Source organism: Vanessa cardui, chromosome 8, assembly GCF_905220365.1.
Source record: "Vanessa cardui chromosome 8, ilVanCard2.1, whole genome shotgun sequence".
In the NCBI taxonomy this organism is placed as follows: Eukaryota; Metazoa; Arthropoda; class Insecta; order Lepidoptera; family Nymphalidae; genus Vanessa; species Vanessa cardui.
In genome coordinates this window covers 10242778-10263448 of record NC_061130.1, presented here as the reverse complement: position 1 = coordinate 10263448, position 20671 = coordinate 10242778, and the positions used below count along the sequence as shown (strand labels likewise).

At 30.9% G+C, this 20671-nt stretch overlaps 1 protein-coding gene across 2 annotated transcripts in view; it reads left to right on the top strand.

Moving 5' to 3' along the window:
- LOC124531624 overlaps positions 1–20671 on the top strand; it is a 107608-nt gene that overhangs the window by 15543 nt on the left and 71394 nt on the right. The gene's annotated exons all lie outside the window — the stretch shown is intronic.

The following is a 20671-nucleotide window of genomic DNA, read 5'->3' as shown; positions in this document are numbered from 1 at the left end:
AATTATAAACCGAATAAAGCTATCAAATTGAAAATATATAAGTTGTAACGATTGTCTAATATTTGAAGTCAACCGTTGAATTCAACTGTGAATAGTGTGATCAAAAATAAGCAGAAATTCTATATTTATTTGTACGATTTGAGGCCTCTGAAGCGATGGAGATAAAGTTTCTGATTACTCCCGGGGAACGCTCCATTTCAAAATATCCTATATGTTAATCCATAATATTCGAGTTTACTGTAGCGAGTTTTATTAACTTCCATGTTATAGAAATATTTGTTTCGGTGTTTATTTTTTCAATATTCGATCGAATATGAGAATTATTGTTACATTTGAGTCGATTGAATTTACTCAGTTGATTAAAGGTTTAAGTAATTGAATACTAAAATATAAAAAATATATATCCTCCTGACGCCTAAGCATTTACTGAGTTCACTTGCAACAAGGGCCGAATGTACTTTACATAGCAATAAACTGTTTTTGTTACAAAGGCCGAGACTTTGTCGGTTAAATAAAACATAAACTAGGGGTTCTCCCGAGTTTTCACTAAAACAAATGTTTCTTAACATTATTTGACGAAGACATTGAGTTTACATTTGTTTAGATATTTTTTGTCTTTTATAAAGGACTTCAGGTCATTAAGGCATAAGTAGGTTAATTGTATAAATAAAACAAATGATTACATTTATGCATATAATTTAATGTAACGTCACAAATTAAGTACCAAAAATAAATATATTTATTTATTTTTATCAATAAAATACAAAAAAGGTTACAAGACTACCCAATCAACATATGTCAATCTTCAAATGTCTTCCTTGGTAAACCAAAATATCACATCATCAGTGGTGACATCAAGATCATATACTTCAATGAGTTCCGTAGCTGAAAGTAGCACAGCCAGCACGCCGTCTGCCCCGACCTCGACAACCAGTAGTCCTCCCGAGGATACTAGAACCGCTTCGACCTCTTGACAAATTGCTATCAACGCTGTCTCAATTGTCGCTCATGCTTCATCTGCCGATGATCGGAATTCATTGCTAGAAGCCTCAGCGAAATTTTCATCCTCACTCGAGTGTTCAAACTCGGAGTTATTCAATAATTCCGTGATATCGCTGGTTCGTAACGCTGAAAATAATATTACGCTACTTTTGGTATGAACGCCGAATGTGATATACATACGATCAATTCCATATATTTAAACTATGAATAACGCACGAAGTGCCTTTCTAAAGGTTTAATTTATTTACGACGGTTTATTTAATATATTATTTTTGTATTTCTCCCCAAAAGTACGCAAATTCCAAAGAATATTTACTAATTTTAAATTATGAAAAAAAAAATCACTAAAACAAGTGAATTTAATAAAAATATTTGAAGTTTTACTAACCCTGTCGGTGGCGTGCCGTCATCTTCCTGAACTCCTGAGCACGCTGCGCAAGAATGGCCGCCACTAGGTTTGATATTTCTATCGAACTCCATGGACAAACTATCGCCATTGCTTAAATTTCATTGGCTACAAGCAATCACTTGACCAATACTTTTTTAGCGGGTGAATACAAACAATCGGGAATTAATGCTACATAAAGGACGGTCGTCCGATGTCGAAATAAGAAGTTCAAAAATATTCAGCGTTTAGAGTGCGATTTATTTAGCACTTTGTAAAGTACGCGAGGCGTCAGGAGGATATACCTACTATAGCTTAAAAAAGGAAGCAAGGAGTTATCACAAAAAGAAGTATTACATATTTTTATGTTGAAATAATTGATTTCATTTGATTATCATTAAGAGAAGTGGATTTATGCAGTAGTTTTGTTTAGATATTTAAACAAACAATATTTAATCAATTGTTTTGTAAAAGTAATTGTTAATTCCAACATTATATTATTTTACATACGAAATATCCGAATATTATGTTGAAAGTGTTTCTTAATTAATTGCTTTTAAAAGTGCGGAAACGATTTAATGTCAGTAACATAACCGAGTCATGAAGTATCTCTCATTTGTCTCACAAGCACAATCAACACTTTCCCAATTAAATTGTGTAATGCAGTAAACATTTCAACAATATAGGTACTTGAAAAAAAAATACAAAGTTTTCAAAGACATAAGAAGTTTGTATTCATAAGAATTTTAAATAACAAATATATTCGTTAAGTATTCATTAATAAAGGCGATGTACACATAAATTGAGTAATCACATTTATGACGATGAATGTACCGACTACATTTGACCCAATTCCGTAAATAGAATGTGTTATAGTTCTAACCAAGAAGCTTTAGGTATCCGGGGTATCTTAATTTAAAACACTAACTTCATTAATGCTGTAAATATGAAAGTATACTCGCTTATCGATAAGTATTTCTTTTCCTTTTTTGTATGATATAGAATATATAGATAGGTGGACCGGTAATTTGACCACCTGAAGATAAGTGGTCACCAACACCCATTGACATTAGACGTTAGTGCTGCAAGAAATATTAACCATTTCTTACATCGCCTCTGCACCACCAATCTTGTGACCTAATGTTGTTTCTTATGGTCACCATAGACAATACATAAAACATAGCGCTGTAAGAAAAATTAAACATTTCTTACATCGCGTCTGCACAACTAACTTTAAGAACTAAGATGTTATGTTCCTCGCACTTGTAATTACACCGGTTCACCTAGGCTGCATACATTTTCGTGCAGTTAAGGTATGAAAGCAATGTTTCAAGTTGAAAATAAAATCCAAACAAAAATGTTGCGACGCAACTGAATTTCTTCTAGTAGATCTTGTTTAAGAATTTTACTTGATTCACTTCAACTCGAGATTTTTTACTCTTTGTACCGTTTATGACGTAGGTCTAAACTAATTTGACAAGTCAAAAAACATTAACTATCTCGTTTAAACTTACTCATGCGAAGGATATGAAAATATTTTAATTCGTTTAGAGATTGTTTACAACCAAATTGATAGCAATAAATTATCTTCAGGTCTTTAAGAAGGCCAAGAATTTACAGTACCATAGTTTTTCAACCTTTATTTCACTAAATATAATATAATTTAATAAATTGAAACTGTGGAAATGTTGTGGTGTTAAAAAATAATTTGACCGATATATATCAATCAAATGATAGCATCTATCTTCAACTAGCTACAACCGGATATCCATTAAATTCGACTTAGTGTAAGAAATGTTTTTATTTTGAGTTGGTAACTCGCAGAGAGTTAAGACGCTGTGAGTATTGATTTTATCGTTCAAGATTAATTCCGTGTCGGTTTAAACGATAATTTTATATAAGGTTGCGGTTGTTTGAAACCATTAAGCCTACATTCACACTGTACAAAGTTTTCGTGTATAAGTTGTATAGTTTTATTAGGGCAAAAGCGGTCGGGATAGCGATTTTCTCTTTGACAACGTCAACACAATGAACGACGCACAGAATCGTATTACTTATTAAATGGGCTAAGACATAAGCTTCCCTACTTAATGCTAAGGTCTTGTGTGACGTTAAGATAGCTAAAAGGTTTGAGTTTTTAAGTTACTAGGGAAACTGTAAAGTATTAATTTTATTTATTATTGATTATATTCAATAATAAATAAAATTAGTTATATTCTATTTTTGATTCTGGGAAATAATGAACTAAACATATTTAACTACAAATATATTATTAGTATTATTATGAATTGCATAATATATTGATAATGCTTTTGTGACCTTTATATTAAAATAAAGCCGATGTAATTATTATCACAAGGGACATAACATCTCTGTTCCCAAGGTTGGCGCATTGACATTGTCAGGCATTGTTGAAATTTCTTACGGTGCCAATGTGAGGGCCGAGGTAACCACTTACCATCGGATAGGGAATTGCCAGTCAATCTGTTTTTAAAAAAGTATTATTATTAAATGGGAAACGGCGCATTAAAATACTTCTTTTATCTATAGAATACGGTTTAGTAGATAGTACAAACTGTACGCATAGTTTTTATATGAGAAAAGTAGCACCGGTTGGATTGTCTTTAACTCTGCATTGTCTAACATTATGGATTTTTTATAGCCTAGCAAAGAATGGAAAAGAAAATTCAATATGAAAAAAAATATATCAAAAGAAGAAACCTCGAAAAATCGTATTGCGCGAATTCCAATTTTTGTTATGTTAACACTACATATTGTATCCACTGCTTTCAGGTTATAACAGTTACTTTGAGAACACCTTTTTTACTTACTTAGCCTATAATGACTACTTAAACAGTTGTTTAAACTGTTTTAATATTATAAATGTCAACGAACTATTGAAAATAAGAAACAGGAGGCTTTTAATACTATTTAGTTTTGTAAAAAAAATGTACTACATTTTAAATTACGTTAAAGCGAGCATGAAACAGCTAGTTACTAAGTATCGTATATAATAAAATACGCTCGTATTGCTATCAGTAATTCCATCAAACAATTTAATTACACTTTAAATGTTTTACGTAATGCCATATACATATAGCCCATTAAGAAACTAAGATAGTTAAATCAGTATTTTCTATAAAACCATCCATTAATTGATCATTAGTTTGATTTCGTACATTCTTTATAAATGGAAAATAAATTTGAAAAGTAATATTATGTATATTATCTTTTAGTGAGTAGTAGTAAACCCAAAGTTAGTGGTACATTGGTAATGTAACGTTAATATTTCTAACAGCGCAAAGTATTTTCTTCTACTATTCAATGTGATCTGGCGACCACCTTACATCAAAAAGTATATTTGATCACCCGTGTTACATTACCTTAAAAAAACTACTGTCGCGAATAATATACCGTCTTCATTATTGCACTTTTGTAAATTATCAATGAGTACCTGTAAACAGTTGTATAAATAACATTGTTACGGTTTCGAAATATAATAATAATACAACCTACATTGAGCTTAATCGACGGCGTAATTAGAGTATAAATTAAATTTTATAGAATCATCATTAAAAGAATTGAGGAAAACTATAACTAATATTATAAATGCGAACGTAACTCTTTCTGTCTGTCTGTTTATCTATCTGTTACGCTTTCATAACTAAACCCCGCAAGCTAAAAGCATCGAACGAGATTAGTAAAGATATAAACTCAAACAATATACTGAATACAGATGCGAATAATTATGATTAAATGCTTTCTAAGTATAGTTTTTGTAGGGTTTTGACCTCTCACTATGTAATATTATACGAACTAATTTATATCAAGATTTCATTTCGACTTACATATTTTATCACCAAACGTTTGGTATCTCCAAACGAGCAATACATATCATTTCATATCATAGCCCAGTAGACACATGGTTCAAAATAGAAAATCGAAATATAAGTAAAAGAAAAGACTAATGCTTAGCAAAGCTCAAAGCAAAGTAATCTTTAATCTGTGCGCCATAAGAGCTACAGGTGTGTGGTCATTGTAGCGGGATGAGTGAGTAATGAACTTGACAGTGGTGATATTATTGCTGGTGGGCGATGCATTCCGACGCTATAAATACCTAACGCGGTGTGAGACGAGTCGAGTCGGATAACCGCTTAGTCCCTTGATGTGTTGAGGGAGCAAACTTTAGAACTCAGGCGTTGGAATTCGCTTACTTTTTTTCTTCTTTAACTTCAGCTCTATAGGCTAGACAAATTCGCTCCCTATTTATTTCTATGCGCTATTCCCCGTTGTACAGCATTTTCGAACGAAGCCGTTGATGTTACTTTACAGCTTTATTTATAAATTTGTCGTACCTTTATTTTTACAGCTTAAACTTTCTTTGACTTATAATCTGACTGTCGCTCTTTACTAGCAAACCACTAAACCGAGTTTGTCAAAATTTGGTATGAAGCAAACTTGAATACCTGGAAAGGACATAAGCTAATTTTGCCTCACACATGACAACCAATCCCTACAACGCAAGCGAAGCCGCAGGCAACAACTAGCGTTTATATATAATTAAGCACATTAGGTATGTACTGGTAAATCAATAGTGACTCGTATTTATTCTTGTTCGTATTCTTAATCGTCAATCAAGACCATTGTATAGGAATATATTTCCTCACATTTTTGAAATAAAATGCTCAAACTATTTCTAAGGTTAGCGGTAACTATCTATAATCTGTCTGTTGTCGCCGCCAGTTATACAATAAATATCGATCGCTGTGTATGTTCGCTAAGTGCCTTACTCCTCCGACAAGTCGTTAAAAGACATTCGACATTGTAATATTTTACTACTTCATAGCAATATTTTACGAACACTTGTTTCTTTGATAAACTGTACACAAATAACATGATATATAATATACATATACGATAACCCTTCTGTCGTTTCGCACTTCTCGCTGGAACACTTTTAACTTAATATCATGAATTTTTTGGCTTATTTTCATAAAACAAAATCTAATCAGTAGACCAAGCATAAATATGCCACTGGACCGGAATATAATATAGCGACTGAGAAAAAATATTTATAAATATACGTATGTACTTATTGTATATTATGTGAGAAAAAAAAGGAATTCAACGCTTTTATCATCTAAAAAGCCAGTTATTATAACATCCTATTAAAATATACTAATAGGCAAAATAAAAATAATATTACACCCTATATAAAACATAAACAGTATGTATTATATGGATATCACTAATGTACAACATCAATGCATTATGTGTCCGAAGTTACCGAAACTTTGCATCGCATCCATCATTATCGATATATTCCCAATATATGTTTATACCGCTGGGAACAAACTCTTAGCATCGAAAAGGTTTGACATTGCTATATTTGAATAATTTTGTGTTCGTCACGAGGGACTTATTCGCTGGGTTAGTTTACCACAAGATCGCCTCTATCACAACGCTTAAACTCTATAACAACTAAACGTATAGACATATGGTTTTTATGTTACGTAATTTTTTTTCTCTCTCTTTCCTGCAAGTGTTTCCCTACCGTTCCATTCATCCGAGGTGACCCGAGAAATATATCGGATAGCTACGTCTAGCATGACATAAATATTTGCCTTTGGTAAATTTTTGTGCACCCTCCCCTGGGTACCACCATTCACTCATCAATTTCGCTAATACATACAAAGGCGTATATAAACACCTCCTTAAATAGGTTATTTTCGAAAAGACGTAAGGTTAGTCGAGAATTGACTTATACAATAAATATGTATTTTAAAACGCAGAACATTAATAATTACCGATGACTATCTATATCTAAATAAATCAGTGCCATAATAGTAAAATAGAACGTTATTAAAATAAAATTGTTGTTCATTCATAAATAAAAAAGAAAGCGAAACTTTCCTTCAAAAAAATATTATTGTGTTTTAATAAAGAAAACAGAAACTACGGTCTGATGGTAAAATTATATTGATATAAATTTATATCAGAACTAACGATGATGATTCATAATATTCCATTTCAAATTAATTTTCCATTGCTGGGCAAACGCCTTATTTGCCGTTGAAATAATTTCGAGTTTGCTATATACATATATTGCTGAGCTGCATCACTGCGGTTACTAGCGTGGTACCTACGAGCGACAAAATTTCATCCAACATATGCAGGTCACGATGTTATCCTTCAACGCCGAACACGAGATAAATTATAAACACAAATTAGTCACATGAGACTCAGTGGTGCTTGCCCTGATTTAAACCTACAATTTTCGGCTAAAGTCCTGATTGTCGAAATCTATATGGAACATGACGGATCAGTACATTCAGTCTAAGTTCATTGATTTAGTAATGGTTGTTTAATTCATAATTAATTATTATTGTTACCAATCAATAAATCGTTTTCTAGGATAATATTCATGAGGTCAATTACCTTTGAGGAGTTTTTCTAACATTCAAAACAGTCATTACGTCATCAGCATGTTAAAATATTTATATTTGTATTGTGTACATTATCTTGAAAGTCAGATTATAATTACTGAATACAAAATTCTTATCACTATGGAATCCGTATGTACTTTTCCACATACTTTGCCTTATCAACGTCGTAATATGCACTTCGTTATCCAAGTAAAAAATCTCTATCAGGTGAATAATTATATCATTGCATTTAGAAAGGTAAATATTCTTATCACTGTGTATACTGACGCGCTACAGGTAAAAGACGTAGCTGCGTATATAAAAATAACGTTTGTTTGAGTTTTCAGATTGACTATTAACGCATAATTTAAACTATATAAAATAAAGATCACTTTGGAGAAGATCTTTCGTAACAGAGCACCATATTGTCGAAGGATCTTGTCAAAGTTTGTTTTTAACATTAATGTTTGCACTAAGAGTTATATATAAACATAAATAAATTATTGTTTTATGCGTTTCTGGAATGCAACCATTGTTTCGTGTTGAAAATACAACAATGTATAATAATATCAGTCGCGTAGTACACAGCTAGTATAACATTATAAGTACTTGACAAGTACTTGTTGAGTACTGGTGAAGCTGATGGACATAAATATAATATGATTAAAGACGAAATAATAATTGGAATACATTCTTTATTAAAATGTCGATGGTCGAAATGCAACCGTAATTCATTGAAATTCAAAAAAAATTAGATGCGTTGATTCGAAAGATAAGAAAAATTGGGCTCAACTAGACGATACCTTGTAACTACATCGATAAAAAAATCAAGTAAAAATATGTAATTGATTTTCATCTTTAACATAACGTGTATCGTAATTGGCAGTATAATAAGGAAACTGAATGTGTCATATTAAGTATTATGTAGCTTACCCACGTTTTAAACGTATCGTCGTGTGTGTAATGTTGTTTTTTATCATTTTTGTATTTTTAAAGAAGTATATAGAAAAATATTTGCTTGCTTTCTCCACCTAAACTATAATACTGGCAAATTCCACATCATCATCATCATCATCTGCTATTTTTGGTTATTGCAAAAGTTATTGTTTCACGTATTAATATTTAGACAACTAATCGTATTCTTTATAAATTATGTAAGTGCCTGTTACTAACAAAAGTTTTATTATTCAATTTTTTTATTACGATTACTAGCGATCGATATTATAGAAACGTTTTGACGTCACGGTTGGTAGAAAATATAATCAATGGTGCAAAAACAATTCGCTTTGCAAGAATTTATAGTAATCGTACTATAATAAAACAATTACATATAAGTATAACGTATAACCAAGTTGTGATAATGAAGAAAATACTGAATAAATATGTATTTAGAACAACGTTAAAGAGTTACGACGGTCATCTATTTTTGAGGTTCAATCTAAAATTATTAGTCGAAACCTTAAAGTGTATACAACACAAGTAGTTGTATTTTAGATTAAATATAAATACAAAATGACGTCACTGATGTTATTTTTTCACTACAATTACTTATAAATTTTAGTGTTATCAAGTATATAATGATGGTCAGAGGTTTCTCTTATATCATGGAGCATAACAATATATTAAAAGCGAATGTGAGTTTGTTCATTTGTTCGCAAATCTTTCCCGACGTAACTACTTAATCAAACATGACAAATCAAGAATACAAAAAAGGTACTTAAAACCCGGAGGACAAGTAACTAGTAAATGCGAATCATAGATTACGATGGCTCTGTAGTCTTTACACAATTATCAGATACAGCTCGAGCGTTACGATGGGAATGCTTCACCCAACCGCCAAGAGTAACTAAAATGTTGAACTCAATTCGTTGAACGAGCATGAAGGCAAATCAAGCATTAATTTCTATAAATAAACTTGCTAAAATGCAATATTTAATAGCAATAGTAGTCAGAGGCAGATTTTTGTCAAGTTTTGATTCAAAATAATGAATAAACGTAAAGTAACGATCTGCTAAATGTATAAAAAGTGTTTATTCCGAGAATCATTTTTTATCAACGAATGATTTTTTTTTCTGAAAAGCATGTTTTTTAAAAGTAGGCAAATACTAGGTTCTTCAAATTAATTGAACGAGTTTTCGTCAATGCGACTTTGTATATAGACTGCGTTCAGTAAATGCGATACACGAATGCTAAATAGCAATCTTTTAAAGAATAGCTTGGATGTGAATGCAGACTGCAGTGCCTTTGCAGTTTTGTTCGATACTTTTATTTCTTTTCTTTTAAAATGACGTACTCGGTTAGCGTTTCGACATGAGCATTGCGTTGTGTTTAGAATTTGCTTCAGTTGCAGAATAAATTGAATGCGGGTTTAAAATTATGAAAGAATTGATAAGATTTCCTTTTGTTTTTTAATTTGTCGTTTCGTTTTAAGATCATGTCATCGGTCAGACAGAGTAAATAATAGTATTTTGAAGGTTTGAAATAAATCGCGTTATAAGTTTTGCTCTGTGTTAATTAATTTGCTTTTAACGTGCTCTTAGAGAGCCTCTAACTTTATAACGAATACGATGCGAAGAGTCCTATCAGTATCGACCCTTAGTGATATGAGCAGAGATGCAAATGTACTTTTATGTTTTCAAAAAAGGAGGTTTTATGTTTTTTTTTTTTTTGTATTTTTTATCAGGCCTCAACTCACTCATCAATCCTTATGATTTCTCGAATAACGATAGATTGATTTAAAGGGTTTAATTGCATTGAGGTTAGTTAAATTATCATAAACGAAGATGTTCTAAATATATCTAAATATATAACTCTATTCCGCGATCAACATCACGTATTTTATTACAGTTTCAGTTCATTATGTAATGCTTATTCTTCCTGACGTTCATCTTCCCGATAATTTAAGTTCAAATTACATGGCAATCAGTATTAATCCTTTTCAGAATTGTTAACAAAACATTTCTGTTAATTAAATTACCATTAATATTTTGCTGGGCTTGAACTGGACTGTATATATAATATATATTTTTAAAAGGTATGTGTAAAAATCTTTCTTTATTGACGACCTCCGTGCTCGCGTAGTGTGTACATCAGGTTCCATGGGTACGCCATTCCAACGTCCCGGGTTCGATCCCCGGCCACGTCGATATAGAAAAAGTTCATTTGTTTTTTATGTTTAGTTGGATGTGGGTATTTGTGGTACCTTCGTTACTTCTAATTCCATAAAACAAGTGCTTTATGTACTTACAATCAGAGGAAAGAGTGTGGAGGATAAGAGTTATGTATGTGATGTTGTCCAATATATATTTACTTAATTATTTATTTCTCTGTCTTTTACCTTACAGTACATAAGTGAGATGCAGCAAGGTGAATATGGCCGGAAGGCTTTTCTCGTTAATACTGTTTGTTTTAAAATATACTCATCCTATTTATTCTACATGTATCCATATAAACTACCATATTTATAACTATACTTGTATATTGTCTTAGAGGAACTTATTTTTTGTACTTTTACAAACGAGGTCATTACGCAAACGTTCGTAATAATTGTATAACTTAAATAACTTTAATAAATTTAAGATAAAAATAACTTTAATTATATTCCATTTTTTATAAATTAACTTGTTCATAATAATTAAATATACAATCACATTCTTTACAAATTTAAACGACTTCACATATTTTGTGAACTTAATTAAGCCATTTTGGGTATTTTCAATAAACAATCTAGTATTTTTAATGAGTCGATTTAATTTTTTTTAAAAGTGATAATTTAAAACAATAACTTAAACAGGATAAAATATAAGTAGGTAGAATAATTTCAAAGTTGTTTGTTATGACGAATCAGTGATATGCGATAAAGCTATCGTGTTGTAACAGAATATGCCTTTATTATACCACTAATCATATTTCCCTGGGAATTATCATATGAAACGTCTCCCTTGATTTAAAGAGATGGAATTATATACGTTTGTATATAAATAATCCTTTGAGAATACAAACTTGTTATTTAATGCTTGTAACAAGGGCTTGATTTAGAAACCTCCGGGCTATGGAAATCTTACGGCTTCAAACGCCTCTTCTAACTTAATAGAACGAATTGATTACTTATTTTAACTACCTCATATTATCTGAATTAATTTATGGTACATTATATGCATTAGATTCAAGTGAATTAAGGTAAAATGTATCAAAACCTATAATAATATGCATATAATTAACATACGCATATAAATTTAATTTGGCATTTCTTATTAAACCAATTGATCCAATACCTACACTAATATTTTCAACTGTTAATTTTTAGCTTTATTAAAAATTGAACTGAAGATTGCAATTATATTTAAACCACTATGTTCCAATTAATATTTCTGAAAGCCGAAAAAAGGATGGCACGAACAAAAAAATATACGTCCATTCGAAAGTTCAAATTTTCCAACTAAAACCCATCAAAAGTATTCCACGTGAATACTATAAAATTCACCAGAGGCGAGAGTTGTCAAAATCAGAAAATAATTCGAGCAAGTTTGCGGCTGAGTTCAGAGTCGATAGAATTCTGTAGTGTATTTGCAAAATGACTGACCAATAAAACTATCCATAATATCATACATTTTAGATGATCACGAAATAGATTATGTAGAATTTGAATGCTTTAAAAGTATTGAATCACGGAATTGGTTAACTTGGTTAGGGCTTTTTGCAACTCCGTCTAGATACGTCCGATTCATCATATTATATTCTATATATACCACCAACAGTAGTTTGTTACTGTTAATATGTAATATAATATAGTATATGGGTTGAGGGGTAAGAGAACCGAGAAGCTATGTGGAAACCGACTGTCATAGTATGGACATATTATGCGGAGGAATGAGGACCATGTGGTAAGAAAGGTCTTGAGCATGGATGGATATAGATAGAGATCTATTGATACATATTAGATACTTTTTTTTACAACAAAACAATTGCGCAATGACATATTAAAACTATTTGCTTTGGAATAAATAAATTAATCTCGTCCGTTTCGTTGTAATTTAAAAGAAAAAATAAATGTCTACAAATTTAATTCAATTTAAAAGTCTAGAAATTATCGTATCATAACGGACAGACTTACCAATATTACACGGGTTCTATTTTCGACAACAGAGCCTTGAAAACGATGAAGTTCGTTAATATTGACTTGACATTTATGAAGAGTCATTCGCGTTCATCGATCGAAAATATTATTTTGTTGTCGAACATTGCCTCCATCGTTCTCATGGACTTTTGTTAAGGGGATACCATTTCAATCAATACTTTTTAGAACCCTTGTTCATGGTTCAGAATATCTTATATATTTTTAAAGGGAATTAAGTTAAGGTTTTGGTTAAAAAATACTAACAAAATATCTTTGATATTAAGGGACAATAATTTATAAATATTATATATATCAGATAACAGAAATTGTTGTGTTTTATTGTGTTTTAGCTCATATATTGTATGAGTTTTTCATTCCTGGGCTAAAACCGAGGAGGTTACTTGACCTCGCTGTTCCAACACGGATTCGTGATAGCCATGTCCCTGACCTTCATTCGACCCATGGCTTCCGTCACTACCGCGCACAAACTCAAAAATCCAATTGCAACCTTCGAAGGAAGATTCCCTTTAAAATTCATATCCACAGTTTTTCTTACCACTCGCTCATTTAAATTCTCCACTTACGTAAAGTCAATATAAAATATATTTTGAGTAAATGTTATTTTGCTTGAAAACTCCGTATTTTCACTGCGCTTATTATCGAAAGTGCTTGCTCCACTCAAATGGAGACAAGCACTCTTTACTCCATATCCGGGAGCCGCTTTATATCATCTTCATGCTTTAAACCTTTTATTTCGAAAGTAGTGGTGATTCCAGATTTCGTTCAAGAGAAAAATATGCATTTTAATTAACTCACTTTTTAAATAACGAAATTAAAACCAGTTGAATAATGTTTTCATTTACTAACAATTAAATTAATTGTATACTTATACCAAACAATGTTTTTAATCATGAATTATTTAAAACTTGATTATAATTGCTATTAAATTTTATATCAATTATAATAAAATTTTATTACAATTTGTAATCATTTTCGTTTCTAATCTGACTCTAACTTACAATGGATTCTACAGTTATTTGGCACAAACGTTAATAACGTCTTTGAAATGGGTACTTATTTTATAAATCTTTGTAATTAACAAAATGGATTTATTCAAAATTTATGTTTATGAGGCTGGTGATTATCAGTAAATAGGAATTGTTATTGTTTTAAACTAAAGTGAATAGAATATCAATAAATATCCTGACACAAAAAGTAACCAATCTTGCAATCAATTTACAAACTTTTCTGAATGCCGGGGATAGCCTTACACCAAAATTAAAACACTTGTAATAATATAAAGAACAATGTTTTATATTAGCTAGTATAAATACAACTCCATGATATATTAGTGACCCAGTTAAATAGTAGTCCTAGTTAAGCTAATCGCGGTTAAAAACCTTTTGTACCCAGTATTATTCTTTGTTTTAGTCCTCGTGTACTTCTTACATAGAATATTATACCAATGTTTTTATGCACGCTTTTTAAAAATAAGAACAATTTGTATAAACAAAAACTAGGCACTGTAACAAACTGCAAGTTATTTTAAGTACAGTTTAATTGCAATAAAACATCTATAAAATCGGATACGAACGTTTTCACGAACTGTATTCACGAACACCAAGCAACACGCAACATTAATTATATTGTCAAAACGCTAGATAAAGAATTTAAACCCATTCGTATATAATTTATTCCAAGAAAAGATACTATTTTATTAAGTCCTAGAACTGTTTGTAATGTCTAAGTAAGTCTTTTTCTTTATATAATATGAAGTAGAGTCGTTTCTCAAGACTTCCGTTTGAACGATATTTTCTTCGAAATATGAGTTGGATTTTGATGCTGATCATTATTAGTTAAATAATTTAATATGGAATAGTTACTATAAAATTGATTGAAATTGTTTTTTTATTGTGAATACGAGTTTTATGAAATTTTATTTACTAATTTTATCATATACTTACTAGCGAACCGCCCCGGCTGCGCACGGCTGCAATTCTGATCTTTTATTTTGATCTATCACGTAGGGCACAGCTAGCGTATGCAACATAAGAAATGTCTTTATTTATGACATCACTTTTGAAAGCTGTAAAATAGTCTTGTGTCTGCTATATTGTGCATGTATTATAAACAAACCTTCCCCTTGATCAAAAAACAAATGACAAAATTCGTTGTGTAATTTTAATAATCTAAACATACTTAGGGACAGATAGCGGTACGCGATTTCGTTTTATTCTATGTTACGGTTTTATATTTTGTATTATATATATTATACAAGATATAAAATATATGAGAGAGTGAAGATATTTATATTATTAAAAGAAGTGCGTAAAAAAATACCGATATAGCAGCGACCTTAGTTCTATTTATTTCTCACACGGTATTAATCCGTATCAGAATAAATACGATTTATGTAATAAAATGCCTATCCCATTTTGCAAATGTGACTACGCATGAAAAAATACGTTGGGATCACTGTAAAATGTATATGTGGATAGACATGTTATCTTTAAAATTAACTTACACTGCATTAATAACATTTTTAATATTTATGTAAATATACATAGTATAAAAGAAAGTAGCTTCCTCTTTTTATTTCTATGTCCCTTAAGTTCTCTTCTTAAGTTCCCTTAAGTTCTTAAGTTCTCCTATGCCACTCAAAGAATTTTAACGTTTACACGAATAGCAGAAGTGATAAACCACGAAGATTTGTATATGTACTTGGTCTTTCCGCTTTGTCAAGTCAAGGCAAGTCCACTTAGGTAGGAATTGCCCTCTCCTTAGTACAAAGGTTTAGGTTGCTCACTGCAGGCACTAAGCCACTCAGTTCCCACGGTGTGCGCATTGCCAAATCAAGGGTTGCAGAACAGTTTAGAGTGCTGAGTCTATTAGTATTGGGTCACTTCGTACACTTGCCCGTCCGTCAACCAATATCATGTATATACATTTGTACAACATGGCTGAAATATATCGATGTTTCATGTAAAAATACACGCTTTAACCATGAATGCTAGCTAAACTTAAAGAAGCTATATGAAAATAATGTACCGGAAAATTGTAGATGTTCAAATGCCTATAGAAATGCTTGCTAGAAAAGCACGTGGTTATGTACTTTTTACTCATACAATATTCATTTTAATAATTTACAACTCACTTGTACATATACCTATACTGATAAATAAACCTTACAAAATAAAGCCCTATGTAATATTTTCATGTTAAGAGTACTCTTTGCCCAAGTAATGTTTTGCGGCTCGTTAGTTATCCTATGTATAAAAATAGATATATATGAAAGTGATCTACCAAATTTACCGATGTAGAGTTGAAATCATTACACTTATTGACCATCAAAACTTTATCATAGATTTGTTAAGAACCATTCACACCTTAATATATAATAAAATCGACTAAATTTTTTAATATTTAATTCTATTCCATAGGTGTTCGTAGGTGATCGTTCCATGCGATCGGTCCGATCCTTGGTCGTAGAAACGTTTGGAACACAAATGTTCCTTAACAATTGTTTTAGTATCAATAGAATTTTACAACTTTTTCTGCAAACTCTTTAGTGGTAACACATACATTTTACCGATAAAATAATACCAGTTTTACATGGGCTTCGATCACATATAGTAAATATTTTTAAAAGGGAACGATATTGATATAAAATATTCTCCGTCTATCTTCTTATATATTTACAATTTAAGATTCAATTCTAAACATAAGGTGCGTAAGCACTTCATTCACTGATTATTTATGTACCACCGAAAAGCCATATTTAGGATGCGTGAGCCAGTGTAACAGAAGTCTCAAGTTTGGTGACACATTATTGATACGAGCAGTGATTAATATATTTTTCAGTAACGATGTCTATTGGCTTTGGTGACCACTTACCATCAGATGGAAAATAGGCCAGAATTTACATTAAAAAAAAACAGCAAAAAAAAATAAGCACTAATGCTGTGTAGTCCGCAGTTATAAGCTCCGTTCTTACCGAATATGCTGCAGTGCTGACTCGTCGCTCACCCATTAATATGGGTTTTTGCAGTGCATAGGTTTTCCCATTTTAGTTTCGCAAATTCGAAATACTCTTGTGCTTATAAACTACAATGCTTCTCCTTTATATAGTACAACTACGATTACGTTTGGTACTAGTAAAAATAATTTTGCTGTCAATCTTCTGATGCTACAATCAATAAGGATTCATTTTGCTTATGAATGGTTCTGTTTATGAATTTATTACTCATGAAAAATAACTATAATAAAATATGGAAACTCGGAATGACTGTTTAAGAGAAAATCTTGAACACACAAACCAATATACTATTTCGGAGAGATTTGCTTACAATTTGTAATAAATTTGACGTCTTTTTATTTAAATAAATAAAATTAGAATTATATATCTATATATGTTTTTTGTTAATATTGATTTAGACCCACGATCTTCTTTTCAAACCTAGAAGATGTTTCAGATCTATTTCAAAGGAGGCTAATAAAGCCTTAATCCAACCGCAATACCGAATAACTATAAAATAGGTACCTTGGAAATTTGCCGTAAATATTTTACCGCTTGCCAAATGGATTTATTTTACGATTTTGATTAGGAAGTCGGTCCATATAAATGTAGCGAAGAGCTCGCATGCCATAGCGCGTTCTTACGTAATGTGTTGCTCATACGAATTTCAATACAGGTTTTTTTCTAAATTTTTAAAGAACTTATGTACAGAAATCAAATATTTTTTTAAGTAAGAAGCGCTTAAATGGCTTATATACATAACATTTGTAATTGTTTGTTTAGATGATTGTATTTGTACATTAAAGTCAGAATAGTACTGAGTACTGATACAAATGACACAATAATTATCGTCATTACATAGTATTAAACGAAGTCACTTACCGTTGTGTCCCTATGTATGCGTATATTTATTACCAGTATTGACCCAGTGCAAAGCCTGTTCTGGGCGCTAGTTGTCAAAAAAAAAATTTTTGTAGCATTTTTATTTGTATGGATGATCTACCTTAGGACAAAGTGAACGAAAGTAGTTCTCAGAGAATCGGGACGATGGATTTCTTAGAATGCTTTCAACCCTTACGCTGTTAAACTTCTCGTCATCTTAATTGAAACTTGATTCCGTAAGTTTGAATTACTTAGGTTTATTTCGTTGGAGAATGTTCCTAGAAAATACGAAGTTGTATGTCTATTGAAAATTAATAAATGTTTTATTTACATCGTTTTTTAGTTGAAATGCTATTATATACAAATGTTACATTCATTCATACTCATGATAGACATTAAACTTAAAAAATACCGATAATCAACTGAAAATTTTAAAATTTGGTGATCATGTAAGTAGAAATTCATGCTATTTTTGTTGCAATAAAATTATACAAAATAAATTTTCCAAATTCAAAAACTGAAAATTCCACTAATGGTATACCAATACGGTATCGTTTTAAATTATTTGGCAGTTTGGAAGTGCGTGATGGATATTTGATAGGCACACATTTATTGTTACGTCATGATCAAGATAGTAAAAACGTGTTAAAACAAAAGCAATCTATCTATATATTTAAACAATAAATAAAACTGGCAATAGTATATTCGAATACTTGTCCCCACTAATATGTATTTAATTATTGATTTCTGTTTAATTTTCCATAAACAGGCGTTATTTTTAAAACCATTTTCATTTGTAACAGTGAACTGTTTTCTTGGCCTAGTCTTTTAAGTAAATGGGGGACAAAGCCTCGCCTAGTGAGCATTATGCTGAGTCAATAAGAGGCTATCTAAAAGTCTTTGTAATATCTTACACAAAAGCTTTAATTTTTCCCTCATACGTCATTTTCTTTCCGTTAAAATTGCTTTCAGCTATTCGGTATGAATACTTTTTAATTAAAACGTTCAAATGTTTAATGATATATTTAATGAATAATAAAAACCTGCATGGTGATGTTGCTTACAGAAATAAATATTTTACTGACTGAGATAAATTATAAAATGTTAAGAACGAAAAAATTCAGTGGTGCGGTGATGACACTAGATGGTGGCCCAAGTTAGAATAAGGAAACATGGCGCTGGGCCATCGCGAGTCATATATGTGTATCATAAATTATACTTTTACTTTATTATTTAATTTTATATCATTTACAATGTGTTTTATAAATACATTTTGGTAAATTAAAACTGCTTTATATTATGTAAGTGATTATATAAGAATTGAATCTTTAGTTATTCCGTAGGTCGCCAAAAAAGAAAAAGGTTTTAAGGTCTATTGTCGTTTTAATCTATGGTTATAAATTTCCAGAATATTCCGCATCGAAAAGAATGGTTATGGTTTCGTACAGTTAAAAGGAAAGGGAACTCTCGGCGACTCATTTGTGTGGGCTCTTAATTGTCTAGCGAGATTTCATTGCGACCCAAATCAGCTCAAATTTCAGAGCCCTCAAATTGTCTGTAGCTTAAATGGGATATTTCTTAACGTATTGTACTGAAATCTAACAATTGACGTTTTTTTATATGTTTATGTAGCTATATCATATATACCTACATAATTATGATAATTAATTTTATCAAGTCGTATTATCTTTGTACATATACTAACTCCACTGCTTGAGGTAATTTTAAAATTAAAGAACATTGGTTATTAAAAATATGTAGAACATAAAATAATAAATTTATGGATTCTGAAAGCATTTTATAATTTTATTTTAAAAATTCTCATACAAAGTACATCTAAAATCTAGGTGACGACCAATTAGACTAGATTCGAACAATAGCAAGGACGTCTCCCTTGAATGAGATCGAAAGGTCATAGTCATGCTTCATCATGTGCTAAATAATATCCAGATTTTATGCTCCAGTTGCTAGAAAACAAAACAACTAGTCTATAGATATATCAAGCTATATGCTTTATTTAATTAGGCTCTACAGCTCATTTGAATAATAATTTTATAAGATTTTATATAATGATTTTAAATAAGCTAGCGATTTAAAATGAATATTCTACTGAGAAGAACCGAAATGAAATTTATTAGTTCCTCTTTTCTACCAATTAAACTACATACGTTAATATCGCTTGACGCGTTCTATTCGATTTTCAGATTTTATAGTTTTATAAACAAGATAATTTTTAAAAAGAATTGAAAGGACGAATTGTGTTCTTTCGTATATTTTATTGCCCATATAATAAAATGTTAATACAAATTTTATATCTTTCTAAAAGCCAATTTGTGATTTTTTACAGAACATGTGTTTCCTTTACTTTAAAAAATAGTTTTTAAGCGGTTATGTGAAATGACTATAATACTTTCATTTGTATCTGCTTCATTCGAGTATTATCATTTAAAAAAACTGTAAAAAGTAATTATTTTCATACCGATTTTAAAGAGAACGCTTTCGTCTTAGCCAATGAACGCGGGTGTTTATAATTTATCTCGTGTTCAGCGGTGGAAAACACAGTGAGGAAACCTGCATGTGTCTAATTTTAATGAAATTCTGCCACACGCGCATCCTCCGTAATGGGGATACATGGTGGAAGGCTCCGTCAAAGGGAGAGAAGGCCTTGCCGAGTAGGATATATTGGCCTAGAAGAGAATATATAGCGACTGTTAATTTACTTTATTACTGTAAAATTACAAGCCTTAAGCGATAAAGTTCGCAGAACTTGGATTTCAGTTCCACAGCAAGAGTTATGTGGTATCTCTTTAATCTCAATTTAAACTACAAAACATAAGTTCATGTTT